This window comes from Sminthopsis crassicaudata, chromosome 1 (genome assembly GCF_048593235.1).
Source record: "Sminthopsis crassicaudata isolate SCR6 chromosome 1, ASM4859323v1, whole genome shotgun sequence".
NCBI classification, from domain to species: Eukaryota; Metazoa; Chordata; class Mammalia; order Dasyuromorphia; family Dasyuridae; genus Sminthopsis; species Sminthopsis crassicaudata.
Genome location: NC_133617.1, coordinates 63,002,399 through 63,023,128, shown reverse-complemented (window position 1 = coordinate 63,023,128; position 20,730 = coordinate 63,002,399). Strand labels below are relative to the sequence as shown.

Below are 20,730 nucleotides of genomic sequence, written 5' to 3'. Positions count from 1 at the left end.
AAGGGGAAAGAGTAAGCTAGAGAAGAAAGTGATAGTGTCCAAAGCTGAAAAGAGATCACTAGTGTTAAGTACTAAGAATATAAAACATCAAAACCTTGTAAATTAAGAGCTAGAAAGTATCCTGGAGGCCATTAAGTTCAGAGATGGGGATTTTTAGGGAACAGGGAAGGAGTTAGGAAATAGGGAAAGAGAAAGCTAGAAGTAAAGGGAGGACAAGCTAGTGGAGGAGAAAGGTGGAGATGTGAAAAGGGGGGCACAGGTTGGGCACTTCTTCCTCAGTGACTGGGGCACAAGGTATTTTCTCATGCAATCAACTGTCTGACCTGAAACTGGGGCAGCGCTCCCCAAGCCTGGGCCTCCCAAAAGAGCTTCCTGCTGTTGAGGTTTTATCTCCCGGATGCACCAGGCTTCCCCAAATACCAGGTTCCTGCCTTGGAGCTAAGTCTATTCCTATGTCCCTAGTGAGCAGAGAACCCAAGAGGAAGAGATGGCCATGGACAGTTGGGCTGCATGGGAAGGAGGCGGCTAAGAGAGGGTTTCTCCCACCATCAACATGATTCTCCCATCAAAGCATCCTATGTGTCCCTCATACTGAACTAGAATTGTAGTTTTCGGAGCTGGAGTGGAAGTCTGGCACCCATGAGGGACTGGAGCCGTGTCCCTGGAGGGCCTGAGAAATCCCCCTTCTCCACTGTGGGAGCTGGAAGGCCTGGGGCCCAGAACTAGCTTAGACGACATCCTAAAGAAAGGGGCCACACTCCATCCCATTCCTCGCCCAGAGCAGGTAACCTACTAACATTGAGGTACCATTTCTGAGTTTTACAGAATTGGATGCATAGTTAAGGTTGAGCAAATTCATCCCAGACTTGAGAGACTATTTCTCTATTCCACTCTTCTTCCTTGTTTCCTGATTTTCCATTTCTGATAACTTTTCTCCCTGGAGAAGTCTGTTTCCTGAAGAAACTAGCCTGACCAGTCCATTTCAGGAAATGGAATTTCTAATCTTCCCCCTTTCCCAACCCTGGCTGCCCCAATTTCTCCTCTCCCACACACCCAATTCCCATGCTAGTCACTGATCTCTTGCTTGGCACTCTAACAGAATTTACCCATATTCATGGGATCTTTATTAGGTTCTCATCTGAGGGAAAATGGAGGAGTGATTGGGGACAGAAGAAAAGAAGAAATCCCTCCCCTACTCAAGAGCCCGACAAGTCTCTGGATCTAAGAATCTTCCTGTTGGGCTGAAACAGAAATCAGAGACAGAGAGTCTGAATGAAGATGGACACACAGGGAAACTGAAGCAGGGACAGAGAAAATGAGGCAGAAACAAAGAAGTAGGTTTGCCAAGAGATCGATTTAACATAGGACCTCACACATTGTAGGAGTGTAACAAGTGTTTATCAAATGAGACAGAGAAAGAGAAATGGAGAGACTGAGAGAAAGAGACAGACAGAAATGGAGAGACAGAGAAAGAAAGAAATGGAGGGAGAGACAGACAGAGATAGAGGAAAGAGAGACAGACAAAAGGAGAGAAAAAATGGAGAGAGACAGAGAAACACACAGAGCAAAAGAGACAGAGAGAAATGGGTAGATAGAGACAGACACAGAGAAACAAAAACAAAGAGACAGAGGGAGGGAGAACCCAAGACCCATATAAAACCTACAAAAGATAGAGATTAAGGGAAACTGAGAGATACAGAGAGAGAACCAAAACCAGAAAAGTGACTCCCCCTCCCCTCTCAGCACAGTGAGACCGGAAGGGACTATTTATAGCTCTCCCTCCCAACCCCTCACCATGCTGGGAGGCTCGGAAGTGACCCCCATTAGCCTATGGGTCTCACCCCTCCCTGCTCAACAGGAGGTGGGGAAGCTCCCTGGCCAGCCCTGTGCACCCCACCTCCACCAGAGCCGGAGCCCCCTCCTCCTCTGTACCTACTGGCCCAGCTGGCTGCCCTGTGCTTTCTTCATAGACCTAGAAGAACAGTCCCCACTAGAGCACATCAAAAGTGAGGGCTGGGGGGTAAGCTTGGTTAGCCACAGATACTCTTGAGTGACCTTTCCCAAACCCAGCCCCATTTCGGGGACCCCTGTAGCACCCCCCCACACCTCAGGCTCCACAGCCCCAACCCCTGTGCCTTGTTCCCTTTCTTCCCTCCTCCTGTCTACCCCAACTCGGGCCTGGCCCCCAGTAGTGAGGAAACTATTTTTAGGATGTCCTGGCCCCACAGGCCATCTCAGGCAATGGAATCTCTTTTTCTGGGTTCCTGGGAAGAATTCCATCAGTCTGCTCGGCTGGCAGCTTCTTCCTAGGATTTGCGCCTCAGTTTCCACTTGATGCACAGTGGCTAGCTGGGCGTGAGCTCTTTTATTTCCACCCTCCTCTCCTCTCTCCCCACCCCTCCAGGCTGCGTCCGACTCTCCCAGTCCAAGTCCCAGCTGACTGACCCCTGACCCCCGTCCAGAGAGCCCTCCGGAGCCTGAAGGGGTTAACCCCCGAGCGTTTCTCCGGCCCCAGCCCTCCTCCCCCTCTCCTCCCGGCTCCCTCTCAGTCTGTCTCTGTGTCTGTCTCTCCGACACTTTCGGTCACATCCGCCTGCGGGGGCACAGCTCCCCCAGCTCACACATCCCCAGCCCGTGCAGTCTTTCTGATTTCCCCAGGACCTCTCTGTCTGGCCCGGACAGGCGCTCCGGAACTCCAGCTCCAGGTGAGTGAGCTCCAGGTCCCCGGCGGGAGCTGATTTTCCTCTCTCGGGATTTACTTCCCCCGCCTGCCTCCTACCAACAACCCCCTCCCCATTGGTCACTCTCCCCCCACCCCCGCCCCGCTTAGCTGCCCACAACCACTATTTGCGTGGCGGGAGGCCGGCCAAGCTTGGGCTGGAAAGGGAGCCCAGCTGTTCCCACCCGATCCCCCAGTACCCCCTCTAGCCCAGCACGCCGGGCCCCTAATCTAGCCTTTTATGGAAGAGATAGAAGAGGTCACGGAGAGATAAATCTAGTGACTGGAAAGTGGGGGATAAAGGAGGAGTTGCGCTCGGCCTGCCAAAGCCCCCCTCACTTCTGGCCACCCCAGTCACAAGCCTGGGGTGGGCTGATTTGAACCCTCTTGGGGAAACTGAGAAATACTCGCTGTTGAGTTCACACACAACCTGATTGGAACCATATGCAGACTGGGTGTGACTGTGAACAACTGTATGATGCAGAATTGTGTTATGGGGCTGATCCAGGAGTGAGATGGGTAACTGGGCGTGATGCACATTTTGCGTAATTGTAATTGTGTGACCACCGTGCAACCTGCATGCTCATCTAGGGAATGACCTTGGGTCCTGGGTCCCACCTCTATCATCTTGGCTAAATGTCCACGGGCCCTTCTCTGGTTCTTCGGGTTCTTGGGCAAATTCCCGCATCCTTCACTTTCCATGTTTTGTTGAGCGTGGGTTCTGAAATAGAGGGGGCTGAGCCTTTGGGATCTTAGGAGAAACTGGTACCAGTGAGATGGTCATGGAAGCTCAGGGACAAACACGGAGATGTTCTATGAGGTTCAGTGATTAGTATTTTGAGTTTTATATCACAGGGTAATAGGAAAATGCATTGAGAGGGGATTGGCCAAGTATGTATATCTGTACATGCACATGTGTATAGAGCTGTGTCCAGTATGTACAGTATCTATCTATCTATCTATCTATCTATCTATATGTGCGTGTATGTATATATACATACACACACATAGTATCCATATATGTATACAGGGTACCCACACACACACATTCACACATATACATAGTATCCATATATGTATACAGGGTACCCACACACACACATTCACACATATACATAGTATTCATATATGTATACAGGGTATCTAAACAGGGGCAACCTGCTCACAAAAGGAAGAATACAAAGGAAGCCAAAGAGATGTGAGGGGTGGTTGGCAGCAGGGATCAAAACAGGATTCCCATCGTCAATCAGGGAACCACAAAGGACCAATAGTCCTTCTCTCACAGATCTAGAGCTTGAAGGGCTTTCAGGGCCATCTAGTCCAATGTTCTCATTTTCAAAAGGGGAAACTGAGGCTCAAGAGGTTAAGGCACTTCGCCACAACCCCAGAAGTAGTAAGTGAAAGAAGCAGGTATTGGGGAAGAAATAACAATAATATGTAGCATTTGTATAGCTTTAAGGATTACCAAGCACTGTTTATACACACACACACACACACACACACACACACACACACACACACACACACACACATATATATATATATATATATATATATATATATATATATATATATATATATATATATATATATATATATATATATATAAAATCTAATTTGAGTAAACAGAGATTAGCCCTTCTAATCAGACTCTGGTTCCTTTGTTGGATCCTGAATGAGAGACCACAGAGAGATAAGACTTAGAATGACTTTTTTCATGTAACTAGGGAGATAAAATTCACATTCAGAGAGTTTAGACTCATAAAAGATTAAAGCTGAGCAAGGCCTTAAAACATGAAATAAAAGGACTGGGAGGGCCTTTAGAACCCAGGATGTGAGGGCTGGGAGGGCCCTTAGAACACAGAAAGTCAGGACTACCTTAAAATGATGAATGACAGATTTGGAAGGGACCTTAGAACATATAATGTCAGAGAACCTTAAAATATAGAATGTGATAACTGGATAAAACTTCAGGAGAGAATCTAATTCAACCCCTCAATTAATAGTGAAACTGAGGCCCAGAGAAAAGAGTGGCCTGTCTAAGAACACAGAAATTTGAACTCAAAGTTGATCTAGCCCAATGTAGAACCAGTTGGGACATCCCTAAATTCTGATTGTAAGGAAAAGCTCATGTTTTTCTGAAGACAAGTTGAAGACATAGGAGTGACTTCTGAGGGAGAAGATGTTCCGTCCACTGGAGAAGGATAACTATGATTTAATGAAAAGAGGAAGAGCATTCCAGACAGGGGACCAGTTAGAAAGAAGGGATGAAATCCTTCTGCCTATCGAAAATCTGAAGTGGTGCTAGGTGGACAAGTGGGGGAATGGTAAATTGGAGGAAAGGCCCCAGAGGGCACGGCAATAAACTTTACTCCCCTATAGAAGAACAATCCCCCAGATTAAAGCCTCAGTTTCCAAAGCAACCTCTAGCATCAGAGGCTCCTGTCCCACACATTCCCTTCCTCCATCTGCCCCTGCCCAGGCTCTAAAGGAAAAAAGTGATATTGGTGGAACCGCTGAGCTCTCAGGCCTTTTTTAGCTCCCAAACTTTAGAGTTGTCACTCTCTTCTGGTTCCTGGCATTTGGATTAACCCCCATCCCTTCTCAGACTCCTTGTTCCAACTCCTTCCCCAGAGAATAGAGCTTTTATGAGTCTATGGTTCTGGAATCACAGAATCTCTGAGCTAGTTGGAAAGCTTAGAGGAACACTGGTCCAAACCTCTACCTAAGTAAGAATCCTTTCCATGGCCTCCGGTCCCTATCTGTGATTCAGCAGGACTCAAAGAAACAACCTATTTAATGAAAATTCATTTAAATACTCCCTGGCAAAAGCATTTCCCAAAGCAGTTTTAAAAATCCAGGAAAATAAAAGTCATTGGCAAGACATTTAAATGGGGATGGGGATAACTCTCATTTCCCCATTCTGCTAATGGCTCCCAAACTCAGCACCAAGGAGTCATCTGGCCTAGATTATATTGAAACCAATTATATTGAAATACAGTTGTCGAAAAAAAATTAAGTTCATAGACCACCTCTTTCAATTAAGAACTTCTGAAGGGTAATAGGAGATTCATTACCTCCTAAAATGTCACCATTGCACCTTGAGACACTATTCGCTGTTAGGAAGTTCTTCCATATATGGAACTGAAAACTGCCTTTTTTTCAACTCTACCTCAGGTGGTCCTAATTGTTCCCCCAAGGGTCAGGCAGAATATGCCCCCCCTTTTTTTTCTTGTGGCAACCCTTTAAAAAGATACTTGAAGAGAGCAATCAACAGTCATATGGTTAGGAAGCTTTCTCTTCCCCAAACTAAATATCCCAAGTTCTTTCAAAGGATCTTCCTAGGACATGGTTTTTAGTTCCTTCTCCATTCTAGTCATTGTCCTCTGGAAACTTTGTCAATAGCCCGTCAAAAAAGTGGTTCTGGAAACTGGATTGAGTGCCCTATATAGGGTCTGATCAGGACAAAGACCAGGGAACTCCCCCCCTCCCTTGTTCTATAGCCTAAAGTCAAAGCTAGATATTTGGTTAAGTGCAGAGAAATACAACCCCAACAATAATATTCAAGATGATCAATTGTTTTACCAGTTACACCCATGAAATAGATCAAATCCAGAATGGCTCTAAGTCCCTGATAATTCCCTTGTGCTTCCTGGTCACTGGGTCAGAGTTAGGGGAAAGGGGACAAAGATTGCCAGGAAAATCCCTGTTTTTAGTCTACCTTCTAGTTGTCGTGATGTCTTTAACTAAAGAACTAAAACACATCTTCAACAGTCACTAGTTATAAATGAAACTGGAATGCTTAAAGGCACTGACACTAAAAATAATAGCTGAAAATTATGTACTGCTGCAAGGTTCATAAAGGGCTTTGCACAAGTAGGTATTGTTATTATTCCCATTTTTCAGATGAGGACATTTAGGTTAAGTGATTTGACCAAGGTCATATGACATATTGTCATTTAGGTTAAGTGATTTGACAAGGTCATATGACATATTGTCTGGAGTAGAGGTGAATCCAAGTCTTGCTGATATCAAATTTAGGCTTCTACTCTCTACACTGAGAGATAAATTGGAAGGATGGTTCTCAGACTCTTCAAAAGAGGCAAATAAAGAACTTGACAAAGTTGGTTTCAACAAGGGTCCTAGGAAAATAAGAAATAGCCTTTCATGTAATATTGAGTCATCCCAAATTTAAGTGCTTCTGATGGAAAGGTCTACTTTAAAGTTTATTCACAATATCTATTGTAAAAGATAAAAAAGGAAAGAAACTCAGTAAGATCCTCCAAACCACATCAACACATAACTGCATATGCTGTGACTTCAATGTAAAGATGGGCGCAGGAGTGAAAAGTAAAAATATATTGGAAAAAACAGTCAGGTTGAGAAAGTGTTGGCTAAAAGCTTGCAGTTTTGTCAGAAGGCTCTATGTATAGAGTATGAATATATTTTTTATTATGGCTTTTTATTTATCAGATATATGCATGAGTAATGTTATAGCATTGATAATTGCCAAACCTTTTGTTCCAATTTTTCCCCTCCTTCCCCCCACCCCCTCCCCCAGATGGCAGGTTGACCAATACATGCTAAATATGTTAAAGTATAAATTAAATACAATATATGTATACATGTCCAAACAGTTATTTTGCTGTACAAAAAGAATCAGACTTTGAAATAGTGTACAATTAACCTGTGAAGGAAATCCAAAATGCAGGCGGACAAAAATAGAGGGATAGGGAATTCTATAGTGGTTCATAGTCATCTCCCTGAGTTCTTTCAGTGGGTGTAGCTGGCTCAGTTCATTACTGCTCTATGGAACTGATTTGGTTCATCTCATTGTTGAAGAGGGCCACGCCCATCAGAATTGATCATCATATAGAGTATGAATATATTCTTCAAGAAAAGATTCAAAAGTTAAGAACATAGTGAGAATCTACCATAAAACCATAAAAAGCAAAAATGATTTTATCTTAAGCAGGCAGAAAGGAAGGAAGGAGGATTTATTGATTTTTTATTATTCATTGACATCTGACATAGTATTTATTAACATCAAAGTAATTTCTAATAAATTATCTATACACAACCAGCTCATTATCTAACGAAAAACAAAAGCCAAAATTAGCTGAAAATTAAAATAAAAATGAGAAGAAAATAGTACATGAAATTCCAGTAGTTCCAACCTATTATATTTAAACAAGCTAAAAATTAGAAAATAGATAAAAGTAAAGACATTACTAATATCACGACTCAAAGAAATTTAACCAATGTAAAAAGAGTTGCCACAATGAAGAACTCAAATGAGCTCAGAGACTTCTCTGTTCAAAAACCAGCTGATGTCTTAGAGAACCAGACACCAAGAACAACACTAGATTATAATAAAAACTCCACTAACATTGTGAAGAAGGATAATGGAAAATTAGAACTAATATCACTTTACACAATAGCCAGCAAAAAGCTTGGCATGTGATTGATTCTAAGAGAAAATGGAAATGGAATTCAAGAAAATGAAGACAGAAAGAGGCTACACTTGACTAAATGGACACAGAAGAAATCCCCACTAGAGGCAACACAAACTTAAATACACAGGAATTATACAAAGACCATATAAAGTTAGCTTTTCAATATACAAAATAGAATCAGAATAGGAGGATTGTACATGATTCTGAAAATTGCTATAAAGTACATATTGCTTTTTTTTAAAGCAAAGAATAAATCCAACAAGTAACAAAGCAATACTGCTTCTCTGTTTCTTTTTGGCCCATCTGTTCTCTTCTGTGCATTAAAAAAAAAAAAAAAAAAAAAAAAAAAAAAAAAAGCTTCAGCAACCCTTTTTTCCTTTTCTTTCTTCCTTCCTTCCATCTTTCCTTCATTCATTCCCTTCTTCCTTCTTTATCCCCTTTCTTTCTTTCCTTTCTCTTTTCTTTTTTTCTTCATTCCTTCCTTATTTCTTTCTTTTGCACACCTATTCCTAATCTCTCTATTCTTCCCCCAATCTTTACTCAAAGTGAAGGGAGGGAAGCTGTAAAGGGCTGAAACTCTTGTACAGGAACCCTTCTAAACAATTATACATACTCAATTAAAGCAAATTCTTACATTGGTCATATTAGAAAGTATAAATCTCGTTTCACACCTTCAGTCCATCACTGCTCTCTTAGAAAAAAGATAGTAGGCTTCATAATCAATCCTCTGGAATAGAGTTCGATCATTATACTGATCAGAATTCTCAAATTCTTTCAAATATGTCTTTACTTAGGGGTTGTTGTATAAATTGTTTTCCTGATTCTGCTCATTTTACTCTGCATCAGTTCATATAAATGCTCTCATATTTCTCAGAAACCATCCTTTTCAGTAATATTCCATGACATTCATTGTTCAGTCATTTTCCAATTGATGGGCACTTTCTTAGTTTCCAATTTTTTGATGTAATAAAACATTGCTATGTAAAACATGCTATCAACATTTTTGTATAGATCAAGTTTTTTTTTCTTGTTTTTTTTGTCTCTTTGATTATATAGATATAGATATAGATATATGATTAGTAGCAGTATAGTTGAGTAAAGGGTACACACAATTTAGTAGCTTTTTAGGTATGATTCCAAATTGCTTTCCAGAATGGCAAGACCAGCTCACAGTCCACCAATATAGTTTGTTTCCTGCAGCCCTCCCAATAATTGTCAGCGTTACTTTAATTTTCATTTCTGTATTTATTAATAATTTGGAGCATTTTTCATATGACTGCTAAAGCTTTGATTTCTTCCTTTGAGAGTTATTCATATATTTTGACCATTTATTTATTTATTCATATAAATGCTTATTCATACATTTTAACATTTATTTATTATACAGAGAACAAATAGGGTGATATCTTGACTTCCGTGTTAATTGAGTTGAAGGGAGGCAGATCTGCACAAAATCGTCAGCCTTATTCTCTCAATTGGCTCCTTTATATATTTTGGATAGGAGACCTTTGCTTTATCAGAGAAACTTGCTGCAAAGATTTTTTTTTCTCCAAATAGCTATTTCCCTTCTAAACTTAAGGATATTGGGTTTTTTATGCAAAAAAAAAAAAAAAATCACCAATCCTTTTTAGTGATATGTTATCAAAACTTCTGTTTTATCTTCTATGATCCTCTCTGTCCCTTGTTTGGTGAACTCTAATTACAAGTGTAAAAGCTATGTCTTTCCTTGTTTCTCTAACTAGTTCACTATGTGGCCTTTTCTATCTAGGTCATATATCATTTACATACCATTGCATATCATCAGTATATTATGTGAGATATTGGTCTGTACTAAATTCTGCCAGACAGCTTTCCAGTTTCAGAGAAACTCTGTAAAATAATTTATCTCAGTAATTGAGGTATTTAGGTTTATAAAACACTATGTTAATATGTTGATTGCTCATTTGTCTCCATATGTCTTACACCTTATCTGTTTCACTGATCAACCTCATTTTGCTTTAGATAGTACAAAATAATTTTGATGATTACTGCTTAGGTAGTCTTGTTTGAAATTTGACCCCCTTCCTTCCTACTTTTTTATTATTGCTTGCAATTTTTCATCTTTTGTTCATTATTATTTTTTCTAGCACTCTAAAGAAATTCTTTAGAAATTTGATTAGTATAACACTCAATGTGCAATTTAGTTGAAGTAGAATTATGTTTCTTCTATACACAGAATATATATACATATATATGTAGTTATTCATCTCCAGTTTGACTTTTCTTTATTTCTGCAAAAAGTATTTTTTCAAAAAGTTCACATAGCTTCCCATATGTGTCTTGATAAGTAGAGTTCCAGATATTTTATGCATTCTGTAGCTACTTGAATGGAACACTTCTATTTTTTTTCCTGCTGAGTTTTGTTGACAATATGTTGGCAGAAATGTTGATGAGTTTTGTGGATTTATTTTATAATTTCCAGCTTTACTTAAAGATATCATTCCAACTGATTTTTAGTTGAATTTTTGAGGTTTACTAGATACGCCATTTTATCATTGCAAAAAAAGTGGTAATTTTGTTTCTTCTTTGTGTTTATTTCCTTAGTTTATTTATTTATTTAGCTAAGGCAATTGGGGTTAAGTGACTTGCCCAGGATCACACAGCTAGGAAGGGATAATTGAGGTCAAATTTGAAATCAGATCCTCCTGACTTCAGGGCTGATGCTCTACCCACTATGTCACCCAGCTGCTCTTCCTCAATTTATTTTTCTTATCTTATTTCTATAGCAAGCATTTCTAAAACTATGTGAAATAATAATTGTAATAATGAACACCTTTGTTTTATCCTTGATTATATTGGAAAGACCTCTAACCTTTTTCTATAATACATAATTTTGCCCTTTGATTTTAAAAAGTTATTTTTTTTAAAGTGCATTTATTCCTAAGTTTTAGTGAGTTCTTTTTTTTTTAACAGAAATACATTTTGAATTTTGTCAAAAGTATTTTCAGTATTTATTGAAGTAATCATTATTTTATTAGTATTCATATTAATATTGTCTTTTATTTACAATTTACCTAATACTGAATCAACTCTGTATTTGTCACAAATCTACTTTAGTCCTACTTTGTAATTTTAAAAATATATTGTTATCTCCTTTTTACTAAAATTTTACTTAATATTTTTATGTCAATAGTCACTAGCATATTGGCCTATAGTTTTATTTTTAATTAAAATTTATTTTTCATTCAGGAAAAATCTTCCCTTTCTTTCTCCCATCCTACCCCTCTCCCAACTGAGAAATAAAAACAAAACCTGTTACAAACATATATAATTAAGCAATTGTCATTGATCATATCAAAAAAAAGCCTAGTTATACACCTTAAATTCTTCACTTCTCTCTCAAGAAGTAAGCAGTATTTCCATCAAGAATACTCTGAAATTGTTATTGATCCTTATGCTAATCAGAGTTTCTAAGATTTTCAAAGTTGTTTTTCTTTATGATATTGTCATTATTGTATACATTATTCTCCTGGGTCTTTTCTTCATTCTGCATCAGTTCTTACAACTCTTCCTCTCCATTATTTCTTACAACACAATGATATTCCATCACATTTATATATCATATTTTTTATCCGTTCCCTAATTGATGGATACTTCCTCAGTTTCCAGTTCTATGTCACCAAACCAAAAAAAAAAAAAAGTTGCTCTAAATATTTTAGAGCATCCTTAATTAGAGTTTTTTTTTGGCTCATAACTCATCCTTTGCTTAATTTATCCTCCCAGTTATTCTTTTTCTCTGTTCAGCTTTTCCTCCCATTTCCCTGGTTAGTGAAATGTATTTCTATGCTGAAATGTATGTTTTAATTATTTCTTCCTTTGACTAGTTCAGATGAAAATGACACTTAAGTGTCACCCACTCCTCCATTCTCCCCCTTCCTCTTTGTTTGTATACTTGCTCTTCTCCCTTTGCCCTCCCCTGCTGCAGATTATTCCTCTTACTCCCATTTTTTCAAGATAACATAACAGAACATTATGAAGCCTTCTGCCTAATTAGCATCCCTCTATAAACCTCCAATGATGATAGACTTAAGAGAGGACTCCTTATATTATAATTTAAACATTTTATCCTTGTTTAATTCTTTGTGGATGTTCACTCATGTGTTGTTCTTGACGCCTGTGTTTGCACTCCAAATTTTCTCTGCAACTCTGGTATTTTTTATCAGGAGTACTTGGGAGTCATCTGTTTCACTGAAGAAATATTTCCCCTTTATAGAATCATATTTAATTTTGCTGGATATTATTCTTGGTTGTAAGCCTATATTCTTTGCCTTCTGGAATATCATATTCAACATTTTCTACTCCTTTACAGAGGTGCCTGCTAAAATATGTGTAATCTTGACTATGAATCCTTGGTATTTGAATTCATTCTGCCTGATTAAAATATTTTTCCCCTTTGATTAGAAAACTGGATTTTATCTATATGTTCCTTAGCATTTTCATGTGTTGTTTTTTTTTCCAGGGGGTGACCGGTGGTTCTTTTTATTTTCACTTTGCCCCCACGTCCCAAGAGATCTGGATAGTTTCTTTTATGATTTCTTGAAATATAATGTCTAGCCTCTTTTTTTTTTTTTTTTTTTTTTTGGTCATAGCTTTCAGGTAATGCACTTAAATTATTTCTCTTTGATCTATTTTTCAAGTCAGTAGCTTTTGCTGTGACATAGATTATATTTTTGTCTATTTAAAAATATATTTCTTGTTCGATCTTTAACTGGAGGGAAGAGATTATAAATATTTCTTTCATTTTCTTTATTGTTATCCTTGTGGTACATTTTTAGAGCTTCACTGGGTTATTTATATGGTTTTGGGATTCTTCTAGGTCTTAACACACTGCCATGTTAGCCAGAAGTCACTGTGATTGATATTCAAAATAACAATAAAAACTTTAAAGATCATAAATAGTATTATCACTCAAAATTACAGGAATTAAGCCATTAGTCACTCTTACGGAAACATATTGAAAATTTCCTTTTTAGTTCAACTGAAAAATAATAAGAAAAAAATATTATTTCCAGATCTTTCCTTCTAAGAAAATGCAAATGTATTAAGAATCAAGATTAAGATAGAAGGAGGAATATTTAAATCCGTCTAAAAATCATTGTCTTCCCAGCTCCTTTAATGATTGGGCTATAACCCTATTGAGAGCAATGCCTTATCCTTACAGAAAAAAAAAAAATCAATATATTAAAGAGTAAATCCTTTCATCCTTAAGAGGAATGGTCAATGAGGGAACTGAGTAATACTCAGTGAATTTCTAAATCACTGTTCTGGGATATTAACCCCAGATTTTAACATGTCATTGTCTTTTCCTTGTTTAATATTTCTGTGTCACCTCAAATTGTCTTGGGGAAGAGAAATGTCCATGGGCATGGTAAGACCATGCCAGTTTGGCATAAATAATAAATGCTTAGATAGAGAATAACTTCAATAAGAAATTGTTTCTGAAAAACTTGTGCCTAAATATAGAATGCAGAGAGTTAATGTTTTTCTTTGGTGCTACTGCTTTTTCATCTATAAAATCTTTATGAGTGGGTCTTCCTCCCTTCCTTCCTTCCTTCCTTCCTCCCTTCCTCCCTTCCTTCCTTCCTCCCTCCCTCCCTCTCTCCCTCTCTCCCTCTCTCCCTCTCTCCCTCTCTCTCTCTCTCTTTAGCAATTGGAAGTAAGTGATTTACCCATCGTCACATAGCCAGGAACGTGTTAAGTGTCTGAAACACAGATTTGAACTCAGGTCTTCCTGACTCCAGGTCTGTTGCTCTATCTACTGTGTCACCTAGTGCCCCAAGAGATGCTATTATTATCCCCATTTTACAGATGAGGATGCTGAGACACAGAGAGATTAAAACTGATTTTTCCATGGGATCAGAGGCCATCTTCCCTAGCACTTGCTCCTAATTCTCCTGACAAGACAATCAGCAGACCCCAATTAGAGAGGAGGGGAGGCTTTCCAATAAGAGACTCTTTTCTTATAAAGATCTGCTTTCACTGAACTCTAATTAGTAGATTGCCTCCAGTGTTTTCGGGAAGTCTACTTCCCAGACAGTGATACGTGCTCGGACTTCTATGGCACAAAGCTCCTAACTAGGGACTCATAAATCCAGGATTCTGGGCTTCCTGAATTCTTGGAATTCTAAAATCATAGCTTAGAGCCCAGCCCCGAGGAAGAAGAATAAAGGCAGATCCTGGAATGCCCTGCCCAGTGGAGCTGGAACAAGCCTTTCAGAATGGGGCTTTTTTGCAGGAGCAGACTGGAGGCCCGGTGGGCCTGGCTCCCAGACCCACTAGTCAGATTCCCAAGTCCAATGGTGGTCCAACAGAATCCCATTCCCTTGGCCCCACACTGTCTTCTCTGGAAGCTGGAATTCCCTCCCTTCTGCCTCTATCTTTCCAGCCACTCACTCTGTCTTTGCCCAGTTCTAATCTCCCATTTTCCCTATCTCCCCTTGGCTCAGCCCCTGAAGTGAGATCCTCTTCTCCCCAATTAGTGTCTGAATCTTAATCCTTCACCAGGATAGAACAGGGCCACCAAGGTTTTGTCTCAAGAAAGCCAAAATTCAGGGGACACCGGAAAGGAATGTAAATTCTGTAAGTAAAGGGAGCTTTTAGAGATTGTTTTTAATCTAATGAGGAATGGAGGTTTGTTGCTGTGGTCCATCCTTCTTTCCTGAAGAGGACCAGTGACATCATGGGGATGCTATCTTGACTTGTGCATGAATTACGCAAATCCTCAATCTCACTTCTCGAGGACCATCAAAGTCCGGTAGCAAGGCATAAATCAGAGCAAAGCGGACCTTGGAGGGCAAGACATGAGTCAACATGGCCGCAAGGATGTTTCCCCAGTGCTTGTTGACAGATTGATTCCTTTCACAAGAAACAACTGAGCCGAGTTAGCAAAAATAGTTAGAATTGGAAGCTACCAGATGGCGGATTTTCTCCTCGCCCATCCCAGCAGCTGCGCCCCAGCTGAGCTTCTTCTCCTCTCTTAGTCATCGCCCTCTAGGCCTTGGATATCCCTGTGCCTTGCATCAGAGCCTCCAGTTCCCATCCATCCATCCCCTTCTCCTTTCTTATCCCCGGGGGACTTCCCCCTAGCATCCAGACTCCTGCTCTATATCCCCTAGTCCTGGACTCAGACTCCTTCTGGCACTGACTGTCCTGAAGTCTGAGAGCTTTAAATGTCCTGAGAGACCCGAGTTCTGGAGGGAAAAGGAAGGGGAAGAAGGAGGAAGAGGAAAGGGAAGAAGAAGGAGGAAGAGGAAAGGGAAGAAGAAGGAGGAAGGGGAAGGAGGAGGAGGAGGAAGAGGAAAGGGAAGGGAAAAAAGGAGGAGAAAGAGGAGGAAGAGAAAAAAATGGAAGAAGGAAAAGGAGAAGAAGAAGAAAGAGGAAGAAGGAGGAGGAGAAGGGAGAGAAGAAGGAGGAGGAGGAAGGGGAAAGAGGAAGAAGAAAGGGAATGTTGAACAAGCAGAGACCCTAGGACCCAGAACTGATTTAACGCTGCCCCAACCCCTGGATTCTACCCACCTGTGTAGTTAGGTGGCACAGTAATAGAATATCATTAGGTTTAGAATCAAGAAGACCTGAGTTCAAATTTAGCCTCAGATAGCCCCTAGCTGTGTGATCCTCAGACATCCACTTATCTAATTCACTTATATTTGCCTCAGTTTCCTCAGCTGTAAAATGGGGACAATAATAGCACCTACCTTTCAGGGTTGCTGTGAGGATCAAATAAGATAATATTTGTAAATTGTTTAGTGTAATGCTTGGCGCATAGTAGGTATGTTGTTCGCTTGCTCTTCCCCAAGAACCCACTTTGAGAAAGATTAAGGGTGGGGAGGTATCTGAGGACCAAGAAGACAGCGTTTCTTTTCCTCTCAGTCTGAACAAACAAGCAAGAATCAGGAAGATAATGATCAGAAAGATTTAAAGATCTTAGGGTTTTAAATATATATAGAGATATAGATATATAATTAATATCTTCTGTTTTTCCATGACATTTTACTCTGTGTCTGTAGTCCTTATTTCTAAGAATGATATTACATTAAGGGCAGGTAGGGAGCTCTGTATTGCAGAGCACCACTACTCAACTTCCTGAGTTCAAATCCTGCCTCAGACACTTCCCAGCTGTGTGACTCTGAGCCAATCACCTAATCCTGTGTGCCTCAGTTTCCTTATCTGTAAAATGGAAAAGGAAATGGCAAACTGCTCCAGGATCTCTGCTGGGAAAACCCCAACCCCAAATGAGGTCATGAAGAGTCAGACATAGCTGAGAAACTAAACAATGACAAATTTTACATTGAATTCAGTTGGTTGGTAGTTGAGGACCAAAATGACTGATCAGACTGATCCCTCAGCTGATAAGCATTTATCTACCTTTGCTTATAGTCCTTTGCTATCACAAAAAATGTTGTTATAAATATCTGCATTTGGGGATTTGTTTTTTTAAATCAACATTCCCCTGGAAAAAGATTCAAAGGGAGGGGAGGGACCCAAGCCATTCTACCCAACTACTATCTGTAACACTGCCTCAGCAAACCCTAGGCAGCAGGAGAAGGGAGGCCATAGCAAACAGGCTCTGCTTTCCAGAATCCTGATACTCCCCGTAACCTGGGTGAACAAGGACAGGGAGGCAAGAACTTAAAACCACTAGCCAGGAATGCCCACTCAGGCCCGGCGCTAGTTCTCAGTCCAGCCCAACTAAATCTCAGGTCAGCTGGTCTTGAGAGTGTCAGTATATCCCTGAACATGTGTTTGTCTATATATCAGCGTCTGTCTATCCTGTGGGCTTCTATCTTTAACAAGAATGTTTGTATATTAGCATGCCCATTGTGCATATGTGGGAGTGGGGATTGCATATGGTCAATTTATTTTCATTTAGTAATTTTTAAACATAATAATAACTTTTTATTTTTTCAAAATACATGGATTTTCAACATTCACCCCTGCAAAACCTTGTGTTCCAAATTTTTCCCCTTCCTTTTCCCCCAGATGGCAAGTAATCCAATATATCAAACATGTGCAATTCTTCTATATATATTTCCACAATTATCATGCTGCACAAGAAAAATCAGATCAAAAAAAGGAAAAATGAGAAAGAAAAGAATGCAAACAACAAAAAATGTGAAAATACTATATGTGATCCATATTCAGTCCCTATAGTCTTTTCTCTGGATGCAGATAGTTCTCTCCATCACAAATCTATTGGAATTGGTCTGAATCATCTCATTGTTGAAGAGAGCCATTTCAATGAGAATTAATTTTCGTATAATCTTGCTGTTGCCGTGTACAATGGTCTCCTGGTTCTACACACTTCACTTAGCATCAATTCCTGTAAGTCTCTCCAAGCCTCTCTGAAATCATCCTGCTGGTCATTTCTTACAGAACAATAATATTCCATAACAGTCATATATCACAATTTATTCAGCCGTTCTCCAACTGATGAGCATCCTCTCAGTTTCCAGTTTTTTATCACTACAAAAAGGGCTGCTACAAGTATTTTTGCCCATGTAGGTCCCTTTACCCCTTTTTATAATATTTTTTGGATACAGACCCAGTAATGGCACGGCTGGATCAAAGGGTATGCACAGTTTGATAACCCTTTGAACATAGTTCCAAACTGCTCTCCAGAATGGTTGGATCCATTCACAATTCCACCAACAATGTATTAAGGTCCCAGTTTTCCCAAATCCCAATATTTTTTCCTTTCATCTTAGCCAATCTGAGAGGTATGTAGTAGTACCCCAGAGTTGTTTTAATTTGCACTTCTCTGATCAATAGTGATTTAGAACATTTTTTCATATGACCAGAAATGGTTTTAATTTCTTCATCTGAAAATTTATCTGTTCATAACCTTTGAATACATGCAGTTCTTCTAAACATATTTCCATATAATATTTTTTAAAATTTTAAACATATACAAAATGAGAAAAGAAAAAAAATGCATTGCCATGTACAAAGCAGACCATAAGGATTCAATATAAAGCAATAAAATTCCATCTATATAATAAATATTACATATTGTTTTCAAAGCTGTCCAGCTTTGCTTTTTGTTTCTTTGTTCCTTGTTCTTTATTTTCTTGTTATTCTTTCTTTTGTTATCTATTATGTACTTTTTACTTTATTTTTCTCCTTTATCCCCTCCTCCTGCCATGCTAAAGAAGGCTACAATTAAAGGTGGATATCTCTATCTGTTTGAAATATATCTATACATATATACCTATGTGTATATATCTATAATATACATCAATATCTACAAACATACATGTAAACACTCATACACACATGCAAGAATGTATTATGCCAATTTCAGACCTGTCATTTGTTTCTCCAAAGGTGAATAGCATCTTCCTTCAAAGGTCTGAGTCTTTCTATATTTTTCTAAATCAACCTGCTCATCATTTCCTATATACTACAGCAGTATTTCAACCTCATCACATCCAATCTGGCAGATTGCTTTTGAAATATTTTTCCCCAATTTTCTGTATTCCTCTATTCTTGGCTATATAGCTTTTATGAGATTTTAATTTAAAAGAATCAAAATTATCCTTTTATACACTTCAGCGATGTTCTTAAGGTCTGATATAATTGAATCTACTTCCTTTACTTCTTTTTTTCCTTTTTTTTTTTTTTTTTTTTTTTTTTTTTGGATGTTCCTGATCTTTTGCTCTTCCAAATAAACTTTGTTATTAGTTGAAGGCATCCAAGGAGAGAAAAATCTACTATCATTGGAGGCAACCCATTCCAATTTGGCACAGCTCTAATTAGGACAAATTAGAGCCAATTAGATGATTCTTTCTGACATCAAACATAAATTGCAACTTTTACTCATTGCTCCTAGTCTTGCCCTGGAGCACCAAGAAGAACAAGACAAATTCCTCAGCACAAGACAATCTTTTTAGGTACTTCAAGTTCTCTCCAGCTCCTGCCTTTAAGAAGCAAGCTGGGTGGGGTGGAAGGATTCGGGGTGTGAGATACAGAAATAAGGAGTATTTACACGGTACATACAAAGTGTTGTAAGATCACTTTCCAGGGATGCTCCAGCAGCTGGGGAGACTGGAAAAGTCACCTGCAGGAGCGCTCACTTGGGTTAAGTCATAACAAAGCCAGGAAATCTTAAGAGTTGGGATGGAGGAGGAAGAGCATCCATGGGAGACAGTGGGGCAATGTGGGGACCAGTGTTAAAGGGCTGGCTTTAAGCCAAAGAGCTTTAAAAGCTAAAGAGAGAAGGTTTTGTATTTGACCCTGGAGGTCATAGGGAGCCACTGAACTTTATGGATCACCTCCTTCTCCTGAATACTCATTTCTTTCTGGATTTTCACGACCCTGTTTTCATTTGGTTTTCTCCTACACGTCTGATGGCTCCTTTGCCATTTCCATTGATGGATCTTTATTTATTTCATAACTCTGGGTGATCCCTAAGCTTCTTGTAAATGTATTGTTCTAAGTGGTTCAGTGGTTAGTTCTATATCTGATGTCAAGAATTCAAATACTGCTGATTAGCTGTGAGATCCTGGGTGTTATTTTACCTCTATCTGCCTCTATTTCCTCAAGTGTACTAACAATTATACTTTCTAGTGTCATTGGGAGGATAAAATAATATTTGTAAGGAATGTTGCAAATTTTAAAGTACCATATATAATATCTAGATATTGTTATTTTTTTATTTTTATTTTATTTTATTTTTATTTTTTATTATATATATATATATTTTTTTATATTATTATCCCTTGTATTCATTTTTCCAAATTATCCCCCCCTCCCTCTACTTCCTCCCCCCCGATGACAGGCAATCCCATACATTTTACATGTGTTACAATATAACCTAAATACAATACATGTGTGTAAATACCATTTTCTTGTTGCACGATATTGTTATTTTTAATAACAGGTTTTTAACCTGACAGTGTTAAGTGGAAAGCCCATTGTTAAACATTTACCAGCAACCAGGATAGATTGGAGAATGTTCAGAGGAAAGAACCTAAAAGACTCAAGAGGCGCAAGTTTATGTCACTTTAAGACTGTTTATAGAAACTGGGGATAAGGCTGCACAAAAGTGGAAGAAGTCAGGGGGTTGAATCAGGAAAAGGAAAGAGGAATATATGAGAGGTTTTGTTGAAATAGAAATGACCAGGGAGGAAGAGGGGCTGGTGAGAGGGGAGAAAATAATGAGATCTTTTTAGATGGTTTGGGTTGACCTCCCATTCAAAATGTCAATAGGCAGTTGATGATATGAAGTTAGAATTCAGAAAAAAAGAGAAAATCTGAATATGTAGATTTGCAAGTCAGTGTCAGAGAAATGAAACAAACCAGGGGTGTTTAGGAGATCACAAGTGGAAACAGAGCTAAGGTTCTCACCCTTTTATGCGTCATGAACCCCATTTGTAGTCTATTCTTGGAATAATACATTTTTAAATGCATAAAATAAAACACATAAGATTCAAAGGAAATCATCCATTTTGGAACAGAGTTATCAAAAAAAAAAAATTTTTTTTAAGGGCAGGGATCCCAACTTGTTATAGAGAGAAA

General features: G+C 39.0%; 1 protein-coding gene across 2 annotated transcripts in view; it reads left to right on the top strand.

The window, feature by feature from the left end:
- The first annotated feature begins 510 nt into the window (after positions 1 to 510).
- Positions 511 to 20,730, top strand: part of TBXA2R (thromboxane A2 receptor) — a 34,852-nt gene continuing 14,632 nt past the window's right edge. Inside the window, exon 1 of one of the 2 annotated variants that reach the window (XM_074307549.1) lies at positions 511 to 784. The gene's annotated coding sequence lies outside the window, so the exon portion shown is untranslated. Of the gene's footprint in view, positions 785 to 1,953; positions 2,706 to 20,730 lie in introns of those variants that run through there. The other variant, XM_074307541.1, reaches the window with a different exon arrangement.